Raw genomic sequence first — 13,197 nt, forward strand, 5'->3', positions numbered from 1 at the left:
TGAGTGAACTGAATAACTCTCTCACCCAGGACTTCCTTTTTTAGACTACTTCACGTAACATTTTACATGCTGAGTGCACAGTCCCTCTTTCCTTTCATTACTCCTGTGACCCAGCACACACCTTCACAAATCAGACCCCAGGGCCTGAAGTCAGGCACCAGAAAATGAGGAAGAAGCCATTAGTGACCACACCTGAGAAGTTGAGATCTTCATTTGCAGCACACACAAGGTATAATCCTGATCTCCAAAACAGGTCAGCGTCTTGTCTTTTAACTCCATATGTCCTTTTAAAACAGATGAGGGTGGGATTTTTTTAATTTCACAATCCTGTCTAACCACCAGGATATATCCATCCTTTTGAACGAAATGAAGCAGAGATTCTTAAGGCCTCAAACCAAAGAGAAAACTCTCCCTTGGCCTTGTTCTGACATCAATGCAGACTTTTTAAGCTAAAAAACCTGATAAAAAGAATGCCAACTTCCCTTCTTAATCTGTCAGGTATGGCATAAGCATATCTGTGGCCCCTGCAATTCTGTCAACCGGCTGTTTTTCTCTTTTGCCCGAAGGCTCAGACTGTCCCATCCTGAAGCTTACAGCCGAGGACGAGCAAGTGTCTGAGAAGAATGGATGTGACGTGAATCCAGCACAATTATACAGGTGTGACATCCATCACCATAAGCCATGAGGAGCAGCTCTTGGGATCACCTTTCGGATGAAGGGGGAGTTCCTGCCCAGCAGCGTGGGACATGTTATGGAATGCAGAGGAAAAGCATTCTGGGATTACACTGGCCTTATTATGGGATATTTAGGGGAGGGAACAAAGGAAGGAAAAGGGAAGGATTTAGGTGATTCGGGAAGGAACAAGTGCAGGAAAATAGAGGGATAAGAGGCTAAAAATGGCCAGTCACATGTAAATAATTTGCTGGTCAGTGCACTTGTCTGGCTGTGCCCTGTGTCTGCAGCACGATCTGTCCTGTCTTCTTGCTAAAGTCTTTTATCTTTCCTGGGTGAAGGCTGTCTATTCTGTGTGCACATATGAGTCCATCAACTGGAGTCAGACCATGGGAGGACCCCTCTGTCCATTGGACAGCAACTGGAGCAAGTGCGGGTGTGTGAGTGAGGTTGTGAACATCAGCGAGGATTAAGCCGGACGAGACAGTAAGAGGAGTTGCACAGAGGGGTTGGCTATGGGACCAGGGGAATCCAGCTGTGTGTGGTAGTCTGTATCAGCAACTGGAGTAGTGCTGTGGCCTCAGGGGCTCATATGTCCAGGTGCCAGCACAGGGGAGACTGGGATCCAGGGATAGTCACTGGGAAGATTGAGTTTCTGAGGCCATCGCTGGAAAGATTCACCCTGTATGTATGTACATATACATATGTTCTCACTAGTGGACCTCCATTCTCCTTAGCCAGCACCAGCAGCCAGCCAGGATGAGGCTGTTGGTGCTGTCTATGTTTGTGTGAGTGCTCTGAGTGTCTGCCTGTGATCTGTGTGGCCAGACATATATATTTATATGTATAATGTATGTACATATATACGTGGTATATGTGTGTGCTCTGTGTGCATGTGCCCATTGGGAATGCATCTTCACCCTTGCTACTGCTTGGACCAGGGGAGGAGGAGCCATAGCAGCCTCGCCCCTCTTGGGCTGTTGGATCTACCATGATATATTTTTCTCTAACACTTAGAATTGACTGAATACAACATCCACTGATAAAACATATAGGAGAATGGTAATGTTAGGTATTGGTACCAAATACTCTCAAAACAATATCACAGAAATAACTGTCCTAAATATCTGGCCAAAACTGGGAAGGAAAAAATCTCCCAGAAGACCACTTTCCACAAGCTAGTCAAGAGTTTTCATTGACTAGTGTGTGTTGGCAAAGGTCTAGAGTAGTTTAATGTTTTGTGAATTCTCACACAGTCCAGATGTGATCAATGAAGCTTCTGGTTACAGACATCACTATTGAGTATCCTAAGGAGGTCTTGGTATATTGGGACAAAATGGTACAAACTGCTAGATTGAAGTTGGAGTAATCTAGAAATTAAAAAAGTTATTAATTTGCCACTGCTCATTCACAGGAAATTGAAAGAGGAAAGCTTGATATGTATGAATGTAGGTTGTTTCTTTAAAGATGAATATAAAGTGATGTTGTTCTTTGTCTGGAGGTGTCAGACTCTCCAACTGATGGGTAGACCAGAACTACCCTGATAGTAAAACCTGAAATTTTGATCTGAGTCAGGAGGGAAATGGAAGAGTTCATTAAATTATTAATAATCTCTTAGATAAATATACTTGGAAAGCTTTGGAAAGAAAACAATTTTTCATTATTTATCAAATCAGACAAGTTACTTTGTTTAACCTGTTTGTTTTCTCATGCACTAGCATTGTACTGTGACATTTACTAGGATTTCCCATTCTGCAGCAGGTATTATGCACCCTTCATCATGTCAAGTGACTGCTTTTTTTGCTCCAGTTGTGGACACCTCCCTCTCAGGCTGGATGGTACCTGGGTCATTCCTTGATGTTGGAAACAATGATAATTAGCACACCCACCCCCTCACAAGGATCTCTGGCTGGGATGCTGAGTGGCCTGAAGACTATAGACCACCATATGGCATTCTTTGGGTCATATGCATCCTGATGCTTTTCTGGTTGCAAGTATTTTTTATAGATAGGTTGGTAGGAAAAGCTCCCTGGAGGACAAGGAGAAGGAACCAGCAGCAGAAAAGATTAAGCCATACTCTTCATGGTAAACTAACAGGAAAATAGTAAATAACCTCAAGACTTATCATGTCAGGGCTGCAGCTTTAACCAGGCTGACTGATGGTCCCTGAGGTCACATTCTTCTGCTCCAGCTCTGATACCAACTGGGAATCAAGGATATGAAGGCTTTCCAGGCAAGGGACATCAAGCACAAAGAAGAGGAGGACACGGAGAATGATTTGAACTCTTAAATCATGGGCAGGCAACTGACCCAGAAAACCTGTAACAGAAAATTCAAGCCCAGACTAAGGAGTGGTTAACAAGGGCAGCAGAGAAACAGGCAAAGGTGCTTCTTCAGTGAGGGGTAGACTCAACCTCACCACTGACCTGAATTTATATAGTTATGACTTCATATTATACTTACATGTTCTCTCTTGCAGCATAAGGACAGGATGTTTTCTTAGTGGAAAAGGAAATCTATGTGATAAAATATGCCCAGAAAAGGAGGGAGTAGCCACCTTTAGTTTCCCTTTTTGCCAGTTGTGTAGCAATAGGCAAAGACTAACCCAAAGCAATGTAACAAACATTTGAAGAACCTTGAAAAGGACTTTCAAGTTCTCCATGTGTTTCAATTTTCCCTACTATCTCTTTATTGTTGCCATCAACAAGAATGTTGTCTAAAGCAGGGGTGGAGATTAAATGAGTGATTTTCCCCTTACAGTGCACTTCACAGACATTCACCATTATGGATGGCTTTCAGAAGTGAATGGTTATCTCAAGAGACTTTATTCACCCCTTGTTTGTCGGTTAAGACCCAACTCCATTTGTTATGCTGTCTGTGGCACAAATACAAAAGAGCAGAGTAAACTGGAAGATTTCTAATAATCATTTCCCAATTTGAAATAGTTAATCTGCCAAAAATCAACATTCATTGTGGGGATCTGAGGACATTTGTTTAGAGTACAGACCTGTTTTCCCATCAGCTTTCCCACAATTTGCAAATTCAATTTTTTTCTTCTACTTCAAAACAATTTTTTTTTTTTTTTTTGAAACATTTAGGAATTCATTGGGATTTTATCTCTTTGGTTAATTCTGCAATCAATGGTGTGTTTGATCATTTAAGAGCCTACAGTCTAAGAAACTCATTATTGCTAGTAGTGATTGGATGTTGCATCTTGATATGGACTAATGCATTTGGATCTCTTGAGCAAAATGAGTTTAGTGTTACCAGGCATTTCTTAGGATCTTATACGTACCATGGGAAACAAAGACAAAGGAGATGTAGGGACCGAGTCACTGAGTCTATCTGTCCACCACTGCCAACATACGCGACTAATGCACCCCTGTACATCCAACAGGTTTCCTTTTAAAACTGTTGGGCTTCTTGACCTTCCTGTTCTGGTTGAATTATGTTTGGATAAATAGATATATACATAAATGGACTGACAGAAAGTTGAAAATACTCTGGAATGCATTTTGATTTCCTTTGCTGATGATCTATTGAATATACCTGATGCATTCTATGTGTTCATTGACTTTTCTATTTGTTTCATACTTGTACTCATTTTTACTGATCACCATCCTGCCTTCTGTAATGTCAAGATATAATGAAAAATCTTCCACCAACAAAGGTGTCCTTTGATATTTCTTATAGCTTTTATATTTTTTTTTTCTGTATCTGTGCCTGTTGCTTTTTGATGATGTTTCAAATGCACAGCGCACAGTCATAGCTCAGGATTTAGCAACTGTCTTTTTTTTGTCCTTCCTTTCATTAGTGTTTTTTTTTTTCCTTAGCTATTGTACTCAGAATTGCCATAATTGTGTAGAAACATTTATTAAAGATATTCATAATATTGTTATTATCTGACTAATAGGGAACTAAAAACTGGTCAAGTTAGTATACTAATGAAAAATGTAAGTGTGAATATTGGTCAGTTATTTTCTTGCCCAAATAATTGACAAGTGTGACAATATCGACCAGAACAGTTTATCTATTTCAGAAAGGTGGGGTGTTTAAAAGGTACCAGTGACTTTGCAGTGCATTCGTGTCAAAACAACTTATCTGAAACAGAGGCTCCTTATACAATTTAAAGGCTTTTTAGAGAGTGTTTTCTAAGTGTACTGTTTTGTTTTTCTTTTTTTTTTTTTTTATTCGTCTTTGCTTTTCCTCTGTTCTTTTTCCTCTATGTTCTTATTGTTCGAATATAAAGGACAAAAGTGCCCTGGAGGGCAGACTTAAAAGTGGTGTTTTCTCACCTTCACACACAATGCTCTGTAGTGGAGGAAAAGACTTGAGCAGCTTTCCGGGGAGGAGGGGGAGAAGACTTTCTAAATAGATTTGCACCAATATTTTTACATCCTTCCTATCCAGGGGAGAAAAAAAAAAAAAAAAAAAGGTTTGATTCAAACGTCTGTGTATTAAGATGTGAAAATAAATAAATAAAAATCCCCATAAAAACCAGAAAACAGAGGCACCTTGCTGGGAAATTTCCTCTTTAAAAGGGGCACCTGCATGAAAACAGAGTGCAAGTGCCTGTCCTTCCAGAGGGGAAGGCATCCCAAGCAGAAACAGGAAACAAAACCTTTCCCAACTGGCACCCTCAGTAACAATCCCAGAAGCTGTGAAAAATGGCAGTGATCTAAAAGGTCTGGTCCCCCCATCCCGCACTGGTGTGAATCAAGGCTATGGATTCGAGCGGATTTATCTCCAGGCAAACCCGCTGTTCAGCCAGAATAAGGCATTTGTCTCAGAAGACATGTTTACCACAGGTTATTGGGTGTTGTACATGAATTACTGGGTGAAGTTCCCCTGGCTGTACTCCGCAAATTGTTTGCTAACTCCCGTTATTTCAGTTTGTTTCTCATAATATTTTTTTTTTCCCTTAAACATCTACTTTCTGGAGGTATGTGTTTTGGAGAATGTTTGGTTTTATTTCTGCCTTTTTTTAAAAGTAATTTGTAGTCCCTGTGGCCTCAAAATTAAGTTTATGAACATGACATGAGAAGAATCATAAAAAAACCCTGAATCAACCAGAGAGAACCAAGAAAGTGTTTGTCAGTGCACCCTCACAATTTCAAATGTGTTTCATGATTTGCCAGGAGGAAGGGCTCAGTTTTGGTATTCATATTCCTGAATCTGAGAGCAGTGTGGATAAGCACAACAACATCTAATGGCCTCAAAATCTGTACACATAAAATATACCTTTACAAAAAAATTCCCAAAAGAATGCTGGTAACAATGAACGCCTGGGTGAAAAAGTTTGTCTTGCTCACACTGTGTCTGTTCAATGAATAGAGGAAGAATAACAGACTATGTGGTGTCAGTCTAGTACCTTTTTTTTTACTAGCACTAATTAATTTTGAACACAGAGGAAAAATGTTTTAAGTAAAAAAAAAAAAAGAGAAAAAAAATCTTGGGAGAGCCTGCCTAAATCTGATTAACTTTCTTTTGTAATTAAATTGCTAAAAAGTGACCTAAAGTGCAGTTAGCTTGGCATATACTTAATTAGTATATGATAAATAAATATCCTGAATCAGAATCTGACTTCTTGGTAGAGGAATAGCAGGCCTGGGTAGACAAAGTGGTTGAAACAATAAGGAAAAGGGAGAGTGTGGCTTGGCTCCTTTGCATTTGAATAAAAGAATCCCAGACTATAACTTCACTATTTATTGTTAAATTGTTATCATCACAGCATCTCCCTACTAGCCAAGCAGGGTGAACTGCACGGAGACAGAATCTGCGTACTCATCAATGTGGGTTTGTATCTGTCCCCAGTAAAGCTGTGACAGGGGAGATCCACTTATTTTCTTCTTTCCCCGGGACAATCCCTGCGGCTGACAGAAACTGAAGGTCTGTCTTCTTCCACATCCTTCAGGATGGCACACACCTCCAGACACTGAGAGAGAAGGTGTTTCCACTACGATAGTTAGATACTAGGGCTACAGATGATGCTGTCACTCACCACCATGGCATTCAGAGAAGGACTGTGCTTGTGAGACTCGGTCCTGTCCTGTGCACTCAGAACAAGCTAAGCTTGGTATCCTGCAATGTAGTTTTGAAGAACAAGAGGTGTTTGCTCCAGGGACACCAGGGTACTATATATTGTCATGAAGAATGAAACAATTTGTTTCAAATGGAGAAAAAAAGGAGCTGATTAGTCCATTAAAATAATAATAAATAGTAATATTTTTAAAAAATTCTTATTATTAATTTTCAAGGAAAAAAATGAACTTTTTGATTTGTAAACTTTTGCGCTATTTGGCCTCTGCTCCAATTGGAACAGTAAAATTTTGAATTGTGTCATCTTCTAGAAAACAGAGAACTCAGTCCCATTTCCCATTGCAAATACAGTCACTAAAGTGCTGGAAAAATTCTCATTCTTTAAATCAGTGCAGTGCTTTCACCAGTACAATTCTTATATGATCTTGGCTGTTCCAAGGGTTCTTGCTCTGGTTTTGTTACTTTGACAACAGATTGAAGAAATATTCGAAGGAACGCATCTGCTTGAGCCTCACAAGGCTGAATTGGAAGTTGTCTCCACATTTTGAATGAAGCTTTGAAGAAGGTAAAAAGCAATGTGAGTTCACTCCCGCCTGCAATTATACTGCTGATAAGATGTTAATGAAGAGAAGCGCTGAATAGAGTCTGCAAAGTAGTTATAATCAGGTCTTGTTGTAATTAAAATTGTCAACAAATTGACAAAGACTCTTAGTGACTTGTACTAAAACTGTTAGGAAACTGGAGCTGGGAGCATCTGCGCATACACTAAGGCCACTAGCTGAAGCATTGCCTCCTTTCAGGATGATCTTTTCCTTAGGAGATTTCCCATATACAGGGTTAAGCTAAAGGTCCTGTTCGCCTAAAGCATTAAGTCTACCTCAGGCCAACTGCATCTGTTTTGTGAAAGTGTGTAAGAAATCAGGCAAGCACAGAGTGATGCTTTGCCTCTTTCCTTCCCCTGGCAATACACAGTTTCAGGAGTTGGTGATCAAGACTTTGTGCACATGTCCAAGTTTCTGAAACTTCTGGATACTTTTAGACCTACAAAGGAACTGAACTTTCTCTACGCTGAAACACCTGCGTCTATGTTTGTATACATATCTAAGCACTTCCATATCTCAGTCTACACATACAAGGCTCATTATGTACATGGCTTTAGCAAACACAAGACCTGATGTGTAACATCAACGTTGTGTATGTATAGGATAAAAATTAGAATCACACAGTAGTAACGGAAGGAATCTCAAAGTCTTTTAGAGGCTCTGTAACATAGTGTAATTCAATTAAAAAATCTATGGTGATTTATTTGCAGTGAGGGTCCAATCCAGGGAAACTATAGAATTAATACATTTCACGAGGAATTGGACTGTGTTTGGTTAGCATGCAAGGCCAGGGTATGGATGACTATAGAGGAGATTTGGTTGCCTGGCTGCAGTTTTCTAAACCAGGTCATCTCTTCTTAGTATAATGTTATATTTTTTTCCTTCTATCATTACATCAAAAGTTCATGGAAAATCATTAGCAGCAGTTTCACAACCTTCAAAAGGTATCACCCCTTTTATTCCACTGTAGAGGAAAACACACTGTGTAACTCTCAGCCTTTCATCCTCAAGTATTTGCCACTTAAAAACAAGTTTGAAAGCAACTTAAATGTACAACACATCATATATTTATAAGCCAGGAGAAGAAATCAAACAGTCTAGGCTTGAGAGAAGGCTGGAAATAGCCCACATCTATTTCTATATATAGACCTTTTTGTATATGGCACACAACCTCTGAGTCAAAAAGATTCTAGCACGAGGTGTGAAATAACTCCTTGCTTTTGAATAGGACAAATGCAACGTGATGTGATTAAAAGGATGATAGTAATATTGTATGTCCCAAAACATTAATAAGCTGGCATTACAAATGCTCCCTGGTAACCGGTTTTGACATCAGCATTATTAAATGTTAATCAAGGAAGAGGAATCGCTAGATAAACATTAAGCAATAGTGATCATGGAGTGTTAGTAAACACAGGAAGGAACAACGTGTTCTCACACGTGGCTAGAGCTGGAATCTGCACCATATTTCTTTATTATTGTTACTACTTCTCTGCCTCTCTGACTGGCTTGCATCACTGGGCATTCTGCAAGCTTTTTTTTCTAATTTTAGTTGGGGGAAGTGGAAATGAGAATTTGCTTTTCTGCTTAAATTTTGCTTTGTTTTAGAGCAAAGTAAAAACATTACTAGTAAGATTTGTGAGCCTTAGACGTTTGTAATTATTTCTTGCAAAATTTTTAACACCTTTAACGGCATCACATACTAGTCTTGCTAGAATAATGAAAAGTAATGGAAGAATGCTCTGAATAAGGATGTTTTCCTGTTTCTTCATGTTACCATTTATGAAACTCAAACTGAACTTGAAATAAGTGTTTTCAAAGTTCAGCAAACTCTCTGTGTTATTAAAAAAAAAAAAATGTTTCCATGTACCTAGTAAAAATGCATTATGTTTCTTCAGGATTAAAAGTAGGCAAGTAAAAAAAATGAAACCAAACCAAAACAAAAAAGACCAAAAAAAGTGGCATGGTTCATCCTGAAAAGAGACCGAAAAGTGACTTTACAGCAGAGTTCTGCTTTCCCCTGTGCTGGTGGAGGCTTATCCAGGCTTAAACATTTTGCCGCCTGTGAGAGAACAGCCACACAGTTCCTCTAACATAGGCTGATTGAACATTTCTCTAGCCTGGATTCACCTGAGAGGCATTCCAGTCCTGCTCTGCTTCCTCCTCCTTTCTACACCACTGACATGTCCTTCAGCCTGGGGGGGCTTTATGTCAGTTGGGGATCCTTCCCTGGTGGGGAAATCCTTAGTGCCCAGTTTAAAGCAGCTGGAGATATCCTTTAAAATGCTAGAGCAGTTGGAAAGGGGGGGGGGGGGGGGCGGTAATCAAGACTGACTTAAATTTTGCTTGGAAAACTTAATTTATTTGCTTGGACTTTAAGGACAGAGCAAATGGGACAAGGAACGGACTTCTTCCAAACATGAAATCTGGTTTTCATGCTGTTTCTTTTTTAGATTCTTTTTGACAAAATGAAATTAAAGTCCCTCCTTTATCAGCAGTTGGTTATTTTGTGCATGTTTTTCAAAGCCTGTCAGTAGGTGTCAAGACCCATAGGACAAGTGCATTTTAACAACACCCCATCGGACATACAGATAAAGGTACATCTTTCTGGTTGCCACTTTTCCCTATGCTCCGAGTTGCACAGCTTACAGTGACACCATGACATCAGCATTGAGTGGTCACCCAGTTCTCCCAGACAAAGGCTTGATAATATACAGTCAACAAAACCAAATATAATTATTTTGTATTTCAGAGTACGTAACCGCATAATGGAAGCCCATTCATTTTAGGAGATGTAATCTGTTACAGCAAAGGGGAAGCCAAGCCTTCCATGCACCATTGCCACTTCATTTTTCAGTGCTGTCTATTCCTTGCAGCCAGACACTTGGAGTTTGTGTCTGTCTCTTATTTAAAGCAACTGACTCAAGTTCTGTACCTGAGTCCTCTGAAGGGACACTCCAGGTAAGGACCATATCCATGCTTAGGCACGAGGGAAAAGTTATCTTGATGCAGTCAATGCCATGAACACAGGGAACTGATGACTTGGCATTCAAGTGCCGAGTCATCAATCATAAAGAATCAATCTTCACTCCCTGAGGAGCTGGCCCCAGGCAAACATAATTCTCTCTCACTGCCACAGACCTGATAGCTCTTGTCCCATTTGTAGGGAGTGTATTTGTTCTTATTTCAACATTGATTCACTTGGCATTCAGGAGTATTTTCCAGATTCCCAGAAAATGTCACCTAATTCATCCTCTCTAAAAGGGGTGGTGATGCTTATATATTAGAGTATCCTAATACTTGTTTTCCCAGTAGTATATTACACTCTAAGAGCTGAATGGAAAACAAGATCCTGTTGGTTCCCGTATTGCCTTTTGTGCATGTGATTTGAAAAAGGGGAATGGTAGACACACAAGGAGGGCTGTTAAAAGCTTTTGAGTGCTTTTAACTCAGTCAGGTTTTTTGTGTCTGTCAGCAGGTAGGTTAATCAGTAAGCCTTATTATTTGTATTCCAACGGCAACTCAAAGGCATCATTCCGGACTACGACACCATTGGAACCAGCACCTGTAGTAACCACACAATGAAGGCTGGACCCTACCTGTTTAAAGCTTATAGTCCAACTTTTAGAGTTAATTTTTTTTTTTTTTCCTAAGCCAAAATGTCCTGAAAAACATCGGGGTAAGTAAGCCCACTGAATTCCAGGAATTTGGAGTGCTGACTCAGGAGCATAGTTGCTGTACTCTTTGGACAAGGGAGTCAGAATAGCCAGCTCCCAAGCACCAGGATATGTAATTAGCTAATTATGTATGAAAGAGAGGAGTGCATTTACAATGCTTTTTTCTGCATAGATTCTTATCATAATTTGAGACCTCTTGAAAGCTGGTATTTGGAGCTTAGTAATACTCCAATAATTAGGAATCTGCATCACATTTTTGTCTTTAGAAGCAGAGCTGGTACTCAAAACCTGCTGGAGAGAGCACTTTTCCAGAAAATGGAAGACCTTTTTCAATGTTCATGCTGTGGGGAATAGGAGCTCACATCTCCTCCACCACAAAAACCGGTCTCAATCACCAGTGCACGCAGTGCTTCAGGAGGTTACATTCCCCTCCTCAAATGTGGCTTTCCACTTGGCCTGAACTGATCTAACATGGTGCTGTAGGCTAAAAAGGTTATCTCAACCATCCCCTGCCCCTGACTGTGATCTCCTGCTGTTACCTTACATGAGTTCCAGAAATCATGCAACCGTGGAGTGAGATGATGCAGTTCACTGCTCTGGATGAATATGAATTCAGGAAAAAAAAAAAACCCTAAATGTTTGATTTTTAGTCAGAGAAGCAAACTGATGAGACTCACCTTGTAGTCACCAACGTGCTAAATCTGACATGAGGTCAGGAATGGGGATGGAGGGGAAGGATGGCTGGCTTCTTTCGGGCACAGTCTGTGTTAGATCATGACACGACAGTGCCCACACTTGAGTTACTGTGTAATCAAGACCGACAAATTAATGTGTTTAGAAGCAGGTTGTGCAAGAGTATGTGGGAGGGATTAGAGGTCTTAACAACTTCGAACACTGCTGGAAGTACAAAGCAATGTAAAGTTTTTTTAGACAGTCCTCCAAACTGTTCTTTCCTCCACTTACTGGACAGTTGGCCAGCTGTCTACCCCTGTTCCTCATTTCTTACATTTCTTCCAGTTTCCACAAAGTGGTAAATCTTTTTATTTTCTTCTTTCTTTTTTTTTTTTCTTTTAAATTTTTAAAGGAATAATGGGGAGTAAGTCAAATCAATAATAATCAATTTGAGCATTTAAGCACTGGAAAAAACCCAGATTCTGTTGCTGTCATTTCTCAGGGTAAGATATACTGAAGTGGAGCTAGGATCTCTCTTTTTTTTTTTGGGGGGGGGAGGTGGGAGGATTAAAGAGATCATATTCACTCTAGGTGAAATTAATCTAAGGAATGTAGTGGCAGCAACTTAGCCTTCAAAATTTAGCTAAGTGGGACTTTCATAGTATGTGAAAATTGTGTGGGCTGCTCATATAGGTCTGAAATTCCCTTCTCACAGATAAACTGCAATAATGATGGTGAATTTGCACCTTGTTATTCCGGCACTAAATTCCTGGTCTACAGGGAACTTGATAATCACATTTCACTTGCTTAGAAGAATTTTTGTTCCAACTGCTTTGCTGATCTGGAATAAATAATTAATAATATCAAAATTTAATGAAAAATTCTGGTTTATCTTTACAGACACAAGAGTTTTAAAATACATTTATATAAAGTTTGGACAAGTCTCTAAACCGAACCTCCGAACCATCCGAGTTTTGTTCATTCTAAGCTTTAATGCTTGGGAAAGTGACCAATGAGGCATAAAGCAAATCTTATTGCTTCATCAGATGGTGAGTGCAATTTATGATCTACTGACAAACCCAGCAGAGAATGCTGAAATATTGTGGTCACGCCTAATAAAATAGCAGGTACAGTCTGCAGATAGGGCAAAGACTAATCTCAGCTTCATGCACTAATCTTTGCTGAAGCCAATGGGAGTAACCTTGGCCTCAGTTCAACAAAATATTTAAGCACATGCTTAAGTCCAGAACTGTGGTTAGAGTGACTACAGGCTACAAAAGAAATAAAGTAGGAGCAAACTCTCAGAAGCAAACTGTCCAGAAACTGGACAAGGTGGCCCATTTTACTCCTTTTACTAAGCCCCATAGCAAATGCCCTTAAACACTGTTTAAGTCTCCTTTGCAAGAAAACTTTTCATATTTGAAATGTTCTTAAGTATATGTTTTAAATTAAGGTTTTCCATTTAGCTGAATTAAGTTTTGAATAGAAAATTTGTTCCACAGAACTGGGACAGTGATGATAGGCAAGTGATCAGG

At 39.7% G+C, this 13,197-nt stretch overlaps 1 long non-coding RNA gene across 1 annotated transcript; it reads left to right on the forward strand.

The window, feature by feature from the left end:
* The first annotated feature begins 1,286 nt into the window (after nucleotides 1–1,286).
* Nucleotides 1,287–6,373, forward strand: LOC142075536 (uncharacterized). The gene is made up of 2 exons (XR_012670909.1): nucleotides 1,287–1,356; nucleotides 2,431–6,373. It is a non-coding gene; the product is annotated as an uncharacterized LOC142075536 (long non-coding RNA).
* The last annotated feature ends 6,824 nt before the right edge of the window (nucleotides 6,374–13,197 follow it).

This window comes from Calonectris borealis, chromosome Z (assembly GCF_964195595.1).
Source record: "Calonectris borealis chromosome Z, bCalBor7.hap1.2, whole genome shotgun sequence".
In the NCBI taxonomy this organism is placed as follows: domain Eukaryota; kingdom Metazoa; phylum Chordata; class Aves; order Procellariiformes; family Procellariidae; genus Calonectris; species Calonectris borealis.